Source organism: Patella vulgata, chromosome 5 (assembly GCF_932274485.2).
Source record: "Patella vulgata chromosome 5, xgPatVulg1.2, whole genome shotgun sequence".
NCBI lineage: Eukaryota > Metazoa > Mollusca > Gastropoda > Patellidae > Patella > Patella vulgata.
In genome coordinates, this window is record NC_065883.2 from 16,123,476 (window position 1) to 16,134,361 (window position 10,886).

General features: G+C 37.2%; 1 long non-coding RNA gene across 1 annotated transcript; it reads left to right on the forward strand.

The window, feature by feature from the left end:
* The first annotated feature begins 1,725 nt into the window (after window positions 1-1,725).
* On the forward strand, window positions 1,726-2,543 carry LOC126821878 (uncharacterized). Its single transcript, XR_007680522.2, has 2 exons — window positions 1,726-1,823; window positions 2,228-2,543. It is a non-coding gene; the product is annotated as an uncharacterized LOC126821878 (long non-coding RNA).
* Window positions 2,544-10,886: the final 8,343 nt, after the last annotated feature.

The window sequence follows — 10,886 nt, forward strand, 5'->3', positions numbered from 1 at the left end:
AAAATGGCCGCCCTTCGTTCTCAAATAGCGTAAAAATATGGTTTATCAAGGTTGTAGACCCTATAGAGGTCACAATTTTTATCCGATTTTGTTGAAACTTGACATGTATGTTTATAACCCAAAGATCTCGGATCCTTTTGATATTCGCGCATATCGGACTGTAACTTCCTGAATTATGGCCCCTGATTGTACGAAAAATCGCGTTTTTAGCTTGTGGACCCTATAGAAGTCATAATTTTTATCTGATTTAAAAAACCGTAGTATTATATCACCGTTAAAACCTAAGAACGGCTGAGTTCGAATTTCGTGAAAATCGGCCTAAAACTGACAGACAAAATGGCCGCCGTTCGTTCTCAAATAGCGTAAAAATATGGTATTTCAAGGTTGTGGACCCTATAGAGGTCACAATTTTTATCCGATTTTGTTGAAACTTGAAATGTAAGTTTATAACCCAAAGATCTCAGTTCCTTTCGACATTCGCGCATATCGGACAATAACTTCCTGAATTATGCCCCCTGATTGTACGAAAAATCTCGTTTTTAGCTTGTGGACCCTATAGAGGTCATAATTTTTATCTGATTTAAAAAAGCGTATTATTATATCACCGTTACACCCTAAGGCCGGCTAAGTTCGAATAGCTTTTAAAAAAATGGTATATCAAGGTTGTGGACCCTATAGAGGTCACAATTTTTATCCGATTTTGTTGAAACTTGAAATGTAAGTTTATAACCCAAAGATTTCGGTTCCTTTCGATATTTGCGCATATCGAATTGTAATTTTCTTAATTATGGCCCTTGATTGTAGGAAAAATCACTTTCTTTTTAGCTTGTTCTCTATCCATCTCTCGAAAATGTGGGCGTATTCTGCCTGGCAGCCGCTGGTTCATTGATTGTCATGCGTTTTATGGAATTAATCACAATATTTTGTACTTTTAAGTATTGACTAATGTATAAAAAGCCATAAAGTGAAGAATCCAGTACAGTGTCACAAAATCAGTTGATATTCAGTGTTCCGTTCTATTATAGTTTACAACTACGTCAAAGCAGAAGCTGGAAAGATATGCAACTGTCCTAGACCGTGTAGAATTATAAAATATGATGCTGTGATTTCACAAGCATTATACCCCTCGAAAGCAACCCATCGATACACAAGAGATGTGCTACATATGAACGCTACTTTAGAGGATTTAAGGTAAAACTAGTAATACCTACTACACAAAATAATTAAGAGAAAAAGACCCCCTCCCCCCGATGCTGTTTTATCGGCAAAATTTGTCGTAAAAATCCATGCATGCATATTTAATGATCGATTATTTGAGTAAGCACCTCAGCATGATTTTATGCTTGCTTTTTGAAACTTCGTTAATGTGGAATATATAGTTAAAATTCCAAATCGACTTGTTGATACAGATTCTTAATCCAATTACCTCTGCCCTTTTTTTAATCTGCTGTGAGTAAACTGCCATTGTCATGAGCATAAAACACATGTCAGAGGTCAACGACAAGATCTGCAAAGATCAAAATCCGGAAGTTATCACGATAACAAGCAGCTAAAGTCCGACGCTGGTTTCCGAAAATTAGAAAGCAATACTATGTGAACATGATTATTTTTCTTATTCTAGACATTACTATAGGCTTTTAAAGTACAAAAAATTTGTTACTTTTACTTGGCTTGTGATCAATAGGTAGCTACATCACTATGCATGTATTTATTTACTTGATTTTCTTTTAGAAATAATTTAGTGGGTTTGAGGATATTCTTCCAAGATCTGACATACAATGAGGTGGAGCACGTACCAGAATTCAACTTAAAAGGAATTTTCGGTAATTAATCTCCTATACTCCCTTTTCGATGACTTCTTTTTAGTGATGCCCTGACATGGTATTACTCTTCGTTAGTGGTGCAGAAGACACTATACTTGCGATAATGTTGATAACTTTTAACATTATTTTGCATAAACTGCCTGCTGTTTATTTTTGTAGGATTGCATTTATCATCAGTCCTCTGGGCCTTTAGAAATTGCAATAAAAATAGAAATGATTGAATGTAAATCAGTTTATATACATTCATATATTGCATTATATGGGTTGCGACTCATTTGTATTCATTTCTAGTTGCCAAAGAATAGCGATTTAGCTCCTTTAATACATTCATTGAAATGCACTGTTTATTGATTGGGTTTGTATTTTTACTTGTGATTAATACCTCTTCCTTCGTTTATCAACAGGATCAGTTGGTGGTCAAATGGGATTTTTTCTTGGTGCCAGTATGATATCTGTCACTGAGTTCCTGCTAGCTATTATAAAGTTAATGACCAATGGTCTACAGTGGGTGACAAACCAACAACCCAATAAGAAAGTTAAACCTTTCATCGACAAATAACTGACTTCTGTATTCTATCAATAGGGATGTGATGATACACCGGTACAGTCGGTATACAGTGGTACAAATATGTCACGTTGTATTGTATCACATGAAAATAATACCGGTGTATATTACTTCAGCAAATGTAAACAACAGTAAATAAAGTAATTAACAATCAATTTTGTTATTATTGTTCAACGACCCCAGTGCCCGACCCCTGTGCCGAAAAGCCTGTCCTGTTCTTATAGCTAGGTTACTTAGACGACTCCATTAAAACCAGTGACATACTTTCAAACATGGGATTTGACATCAAGCGTACAGATAGTCCTTACCGCTGCCCAAAGAAACCTATTCTTGGAACAGTGTACCATCAAACTCCAAATAGCACTGATGACCAGTACCTTTTCCACTCGGCACTCACTTCAGTCTTCCAGGTATTGACTTGAACATTAAATCCATCAATAGAAACAAATATCGTACTAAACCCAACCAGACACACCTTGACAGACAACAGACAGACAATATCCCACAATTTCAAGGAACGATGCAAACCTGTTTCATCATTAGACGAAAGCGACCATGACATTATTCTCTGTGATACAACAATCGCCCCGTTTAGGTCAAAACCAGAAAGAAGAAAGATCCAACTGTGAAAGGGAGTATCTGCAGTGACCTAAGCCAGTTTAGAAATTACTTTATTATTCCATCCTTCACAGACAGTGAACCCTTCAAAACTGATGTTCACCAGACGACTGAGAAGGAAGGTCCTTCTAAACTGACATTGGCTCGACACACCTATATCAATAGATCAATCAAGAGGAAACGGAGCATATCGGGAATCCAGGTAGATCGACATGAGGGATACCTTAATAGATTCAAAAGAATCCAACATGAAGTTCAATGGGAGACAATAAGTCAGACAAGACTGCTAGGAAACCATAAATGCCTTTCGAGTTTTTTTCAAACGTTTAGGACAGGAGAGGACTGGTGTACCCCCACCGATTTACAAGGAGGAATTCTTGAAAAGTGACAGCCAAAACAAGGCCAACTATCTTAATGAAGAGTTCCAGTATGTCTATGCCCAGGAGGACACAAGTACTGTGGTTAATAATTATCTCTTGCCTTTTTTTCTTATCCCTAACAAAAACATTAATTATCACTTCTAAATGCGCTTCACTTTTATTATCAAACAATGAAATAGCTTGTTAAATAGACCAGATACCCGTTTGTTTTGAAAGGCAAAAGTGTTTATTGGATTTTGTTGTTAAATTAGAAACTCAGTTTATCTAATGATTATTTTCAGGTACAAATCCTCCAGCTGTCATTAAAATGGAAAAAAAAAACGACTCCAAAATAAATAGATTGCCACCAAACAAAACAAATAAACAACCTATATATTTGAATATTATTGTCAAAAACCACTATCAAAGGGAGGGGAAATGTTGCCCTAGATTTAGAATCAGCGGTTGCCACGCAAAATAGGCCCACGTTTTGCAAGAGATGAGCAGAGAACAAGCTAAAGAAAATGTGATTTTTTGTACAATCAGAGGCCATAATACCTCCCAATATGCACGAATATCGAAAGGAACCGATATCTTTGGATTTTAAACATACATTTCAAGTTTCATCAAAATCGGATAAAATTGTGACAAGCCAAAAACGTGATTTTTTTTTACAGGCAGGGGCAATAATCCATGAAGTTAATATCCGATACTTGCCAACTTCTAAGTTTCGTCAAAATCGGATAAAAATTGTGAACGGAAATCCGGACGTTCAATAGAAAATGTGGGCGTATAAAAAGATACCAACCTACCTGAGCTATTAAACTAGACAAAGGAAAAGGTGCGGTTGATTGCACTTTCTTCTTGGCCAATTTCAATGGAAATCCTTTTAAGAACAAAAACTTAAAATTAGTGATGACTTTAATTTTGGTAAATATGCAGAAGAAATGATAACAAATCCTCACCCACCACATATATATATTCATAGTTGTCAAAAAGCATCAAACACCAGTTTGTCTCAACCATACAGCTCCTCCAATTTGCCTCAGACATTCATTCCTAACCACACTAACTAAACTGTTCTAATTCGTGTTCTTAGTGACATTCGATGGGCAGTTAATAACGGTGCGACAATTGGTCACAAATTGCTCTTAAATCTCATATTTAACAGACTGACACCAATCCGTTGTTATCCGAGCATCTCACACATCAGAAGCTGAATTAGCATGTGGTGTACCACAAGTTTTCGCCCTTGGCAAGGCTTGTAGGGTGACCCACGCACCTACAGAAATACAGTCAACCGCTGATAGTTCGAGACTACCACTGAAGCGTGCACATTCGCCGTGTCGAGGCCAACTTTCTGACAGTATGATACTATAAATAGCCATGGCACGTGCAATTCTCTACAAATCTATCAACTATTACAGCCGTAAAAAAATTATTGTTGACGATTTTGAATAGCAGTAAAATTAAGCTTCTTGGTTATTACAGCAGATTTAGAAATTACGTTCGTTTCATTTTTTAAATCGCTTTATCATTAACTGTACCGTTAAGAGCGGCATCTTTTGGTTTAGTACAAATAATATCTCAGAAACACTCGGGTTAGACAGGAACATGATACTAGCAGTAGTTTCATTTTACTTTTACAAGCTTCTTAAAACAATTGTTGAGCTAGCTAACGTGCTCATTTCTAAATTCAATTTCTTGTTCTAGCTTTCTGTTATGGTTCGTAAAAAAGTAGTCTTGATTATCCCGACCTGTCAATCAGCCCTAGAATGGTCGATAGACTGGTTAAGCGAGACTAATTTCAAAACAAGGGCACGTAACCTATCTTTTACTCAAAATTGTCTGGATGTTATGGACGACACATGGAACCAGTTTTCAGTCTATTATTTATAGATGATTAATGGTCATAGCTTATTAAGTACAACATGATCGTTTATTTAATGACTATAATTGTGTGAAACTGATTTGAGGCTTGGCATATATATAAATATTGTAGCGAAATTGTCGAGATATATGGAGATATTTATTTATGGTGGGTCACCCTACCAACTTGGTCCTATTTTTTTAACTCTATATACTACATAGTTACGCAAGTAATGAACAATCGAAACACCACCTGTACGCTGACGATACAATCAAACACTGTTTCAACTGGAAGAGTGTTACCCTACGGCAATACTATGTACCGGAAAACACCGGAAAACACCATTTTATACTGAATACTGGAAAACACCATTTTATACTGAATACCGGAAAACACCCTTAATACCGGAAAACACCCTAAATACCGGAAAACACCCTAAATAGGTAACCCGGATCCTGGTCCTCTGTGTGCGGTTTTGGACCAAGTGAGCGCCGATGAAGGAAGGTCAAGGTCATTACGATGTTCGTTTTACAAATAGACCCCCCCCCCAATAAAAATTCCGATTTTTTTTTCTCCCAAATTTTTTTGAACAAAAAAATTTTCTGTCACAAAAAAAATGGAATTTTTCCGAGAAATTGATTTTACAAAAAAACATTCCGTAGAAAATAATTTTATAGAGAAAAATACGGAAATTTGGGAGAAGAAATTGTTAAAAAAAATCTGAAAAGAAATTTTTCTTTGACCGTAGGCGATCGCTCGCTTGTATGTTAATGAACTTATTTCATCATCGCTCACCTGGTCCAAAACTACACACGAGGACCAAACCCCGGGTTACTAAATAGCTACCCGAAAACTTAGAAGAGTAAACTGTGCCCGAGATTTTTTTAGAGAGCGCGTCGCGCCGCTCCGGGAGGGATCATCGTCAGGTTGGGACGGGGGTGGAATTGTCCAGTCACGTGACGAACATAGATCTTCCGTTCCTCAACCCACAATATTTCCACAGTCATTGTCATTAATCACAAATTACGGGATGATATACGAAAATGCAGGTTTACTTTGAAATAGTGCAAATGATACTTTTCTATCTACAATCTTCAGATCAAAGGATGCAAGTTCTTATACGGTGCAGCATAATTTGTGCAACAGAAGACATCTCGAATATCTATTGTCGGAAAAAACATTTTCTCGGGGACATTTTTTTCCGAATACGCATTCGGTGTAAGTCTTCAGCCACCAGGATGTGGTTAACATAGTAATGTTTTATTCCGATAGTAGTACATAAAACATTTCACAAACAAAAACAACAGTTGCTTCCTTGAAAGTTTATCGATCAACCCTTTTCACAGACGTCTAGCTTACCACTTCCCGTCAATGCAGTAAGATAGAATATGTAGTTTTCTCATGGACAATTGGGCGACAGTTGGGGTTTTCTCAAGGAAAACTGGTCAACAAGTTGAGGAAAAAAACTCGAAAAGTAATCCAGAAAAAAATCCTGTGTGCGGCCCTCGGGATATGATGGAATATGTTGAATATTATTATGGTTCAAGTGATTATATTTGACCCTGGAATGAAAGTAAGCTCAGAAACAAGTAGAGTTTTAGCCCTTCCAACGAGATGGATAGCTCTTGGAAAGGATAGACACTTTTCAGATTACAGCCTGTCCGAGAATTGCGTGGCATCCATTTCGTTTGGTGATTAGGACACATAGCGGTTAAACCTGGAACTTCAACTCAGAGATTTATTAACTCGCTTTTGATGATACTTGCTGTTTTATGATGCGATTTTTTCTTACCCAGGGAGGAGTTGGCCTAGTCGTGCCTTCCACTAATTCGCACAACCCTGATGCCAGCGTTACTGGTAAGAATCAGGAGACCGGCGCAACCGGCATATAATGGGGCCCTCCGAGGGCAGTGTTTAATCTTCTGAAATACTGAAACACTGAAATCTACTGAAATTTACTGAAAACTAAAATTAAAATACAAAATAAAATATGGTCAATGATGGAGGTAGACTGATTGCGTCTTTTAAAACATTCAAAACATAATAGGCATCAACAAAAGTTTGGAGAAAAAAAAATCGGAATTTGTTTTTTTTTTGCGGGGGGGAGGCTATTTGTAAAACGAACATCGTTATGACCTTGACCTTCCTTCATCGGCGCTCACTTGGTCCAAAACCGCACACAGAGGACCAGGCTCCGGGTTACCTATTTAGGGTGTTTTCCGGTATTTAGGGTGTTTTCCGGTATTCAGTATAAAATGGTGTTTCCGGTTGTTTTCCGGTATATAGTATGGCCCAACACCCTATGATCAAGACTTCGGTGAACTCAAACTAAAGGAAAACAAGACCGAAGCTATAACATTTGGAACAACAACAAAATGTGTCTAATTACAATACAAACCCCATTAAAATTGCTGACTTAAAGGAGCTAAATCGCTAACATTTGGGACCTAGAAATTGACAAAAGTGGGTCGCAACGCAGATAATACTGTAAAATGAATGTATATAAACTGATTTACATTCAATGGTTTCCGTTTTTACGCCAATTTCAAATCAGTTATGTTCGTCGAAATGAGCCAGCAGTCTCAAGCCAGTGCAAATTTCTAGCGTCTGGTTATTCCAGTCTACACACGCCGTTTGATTTGGTGCAATGTGTCTAGCCTCGTCCCTTGATACAACTGGGAATGAAGCGCAATATGGTACACGATTCGTTTACCAATGGTAAAATGTTTATTTTGTCTTAAATATTGGATATCAAAAGCCCATCTTTTTCCGGTAAGATCACAACATGAATGTTGATTTAATTTGACAAATAAATCGTGTTTTCAATGTTGGAGATTTTAGATGATATTGAGTTAGAGACTTAGCTACTTTAAGCATCTGCCTCCTGTCTTAAATGCCATCGAAAAATCTAAGATCTGGTAAGAACAGCCCTATTGTCCCAAAATATAAACTTAGCTCTTTTCGAGCTCGCTCATTTGATGTTGTTGCTGCCAATTTCTGGAACTGGGTACCTGAAAATCTAAAAAACCAGCCCATCATTAGACCCCTTTACATCCTGTTTGCATGGAAACATAATATACTTATTTGAGAAATATTTGCAGGAGTGATTGTGTGTTTATGTAACGCTATGTGCAAGACTATATGTGGAATTAGCGCGATGTAAATGGACTTATTATTATTACTATTATCCAGCTCTAACTTGCCCCAGACACCCGGACCCGACTTGTCTAGGCCCTCCAGCAAAGAACATGTCTCTGCCACCCAGCTTCAGCCATTCAGTTCTGACTTGACCCAGTCACATAACATTAGGTTGTTTTCGCCACACAGCTCCAGCTTGCCGCAACCATCCGATTCAAGTTTTTCGCAAAACCAAAGCTCCAGATTGTCTCCGTCAACCAGGTCCGTCTTGTCTCAAACACACAACTCCAGCATGTGTCTACAACTCAACTCCAGTTTGTCTCAGCCATGTGTATCTTTGCTCATAGTGGTTTGTCAGATTCAGAAGATGAACTACCAGATATACATCGAGATATACCCCTGTATTCTGTAACGTCAACGGTTAGTGAGCATTCCCCCACATGATTTCATTTAAAAATTAATGTAATGCAGCCTGTAATAAAAAAAAAAACACAAAAGAGCCATCTGTTTCAACTAGTAAAAATATACATAGGGAGAATAATTCGGGAAGAAACTAATCAGAAAAGGTCGTGTTTTTGGCTAGTTTTGTACCCTGCGTATGTTTTTCACGTTAACTTACAGGTCAAATCCAAAGGGTTTAAATTTGATTGACAAACCAATGAAAACAGTCGCCCGAATTGTTATCTACGTGTAGGATTGGTAAATGCGGACAATATATGTAAACATTTGTTATTTACATTAACATATTACAGATTCTATGCAATGGATTATAATCATTCAGTAACAAATATAATGTTTACTTAGCAGCCAACGAAACAAATTGCCAATAAAAGCAAAAACAGAAAAAAAAAGTTATATTATTGTACTACAGAATTATACAAATTATCCAAATTGAACTTAAAATATACCAGTAGACAGTTTCCTGGAGTTAGGTTGACATGAAATTCAAAATAGAAAGTAGTGATAAAAGAAATGAAATGAAATGAAATGGGGTTTAACGTCCTACTGTTCTGCTAGTGATAAAAGAACATAAATGGTTTATCAGTACTATCATTATAATATAAACCCTTTTTATTTCTAGAAAAGACAGTTTAGGGAAAGTTTAATCAGGGATGTATTCCCAAAGACAGGATGGGAATAAAAACGACGTCATTAATGTTGACCGAGAAGATGTCTTTATAGGCACAGACTTCAAACCAGAAACGGGGAATGGATAATGGGGCACCCAGTCGATAATTTTACCGTCTGGCACTACAAAAATTTCAAAATTTATATGACCACATTGAAACGTTTGTTATTCTCATTGTGTATGGATAAATGTCTTACAAGTACACCAGACCCTATAAACTGTTACTGATTGACAGATGTTTGTTACATCGTGCATGGGGCACCATCGCCCGCTTTTTTCTCCGAATTAATGTACAATTTAGTGACATATGGGTAGGGCCACAGTCCTGGTTACAAGCTGCAGTTAGTTGTGCAGCTATTAATGTACTCAAATATTTTAAAAACAATGTAGGTTTGTGTGTGGTGGTATGGGTATGGTGTGCATGGGGGGGGGGGCAGACATGAAATGCTACAATAAATTCCTGTCTTAATTACCGAAACGTGGAAGTTCTCCAATATAGCCTTTTATTTGAGTAATTTCCCACCTAAATTCCAGGTTTTGGAGTAGGGAGGCATAAATGAAATGACGAAATCATTATCCGGTCGCTAGCGAACGCAGAATGTGCAAGGCGCTATGTTGGGCATATCCGAGAAAATTTTGCCAATCATAAGACCACAATTCAATGTGTTACCGAAATTGCAAAACATCATCTATACTATTTGAGGAGTTATCAGCTGAGACAATTGTATATTTATCGTGAAGGTATTTAAGACTATCAGTAATAGTAGAATTAAATCAGAACCTGCATGAGCTATTTTAGACCTTTAGAGAAAAAATTCTTTCGTCAGTGACGAATGCCCATCTTTGTGGTAAATGAAAGACGACGACGAGCAGAATGTAGTAGCAATATCTTGAACATTGATGATATATAAAGGGCCAATACCGATAATAATTTGGAGGATAAAACTTCCTAATTTTGTATTAAAATCCTCTATCTCAGGGCCGAACAACTAACTCAATGTATGTGATATGTTTTCAAACCCGTCAGCCTGCATCTGGAAATGGAGTCCGGTGGCCAAAGCTGTATCATGTGGTGTCTGGAAAAATCAGACTTATTTCATAAAAAGAAAATGTGTAGTAGGAGGTTGTAACTGGAAAAAAAATGCTTGTTTGACTCCCATAAAGACACGTGTGGCAGTTGGAAATCAGTGCACCAACCAAGTAGTATTTGGCGACGGGTTGCAGCATGAGCTTCAAATTCTTCTTAAAGTCTAGGAAGGCAAACAAATTTATTATCTTTCCAAATTCCCATTCTCTTACACTTGACATTTGACAGTTGAAGTTATTTTCAGCCGCCGTAAGATTAGCACCTTTAAAGGGACACAGTAAATTATTCCTTACTGGA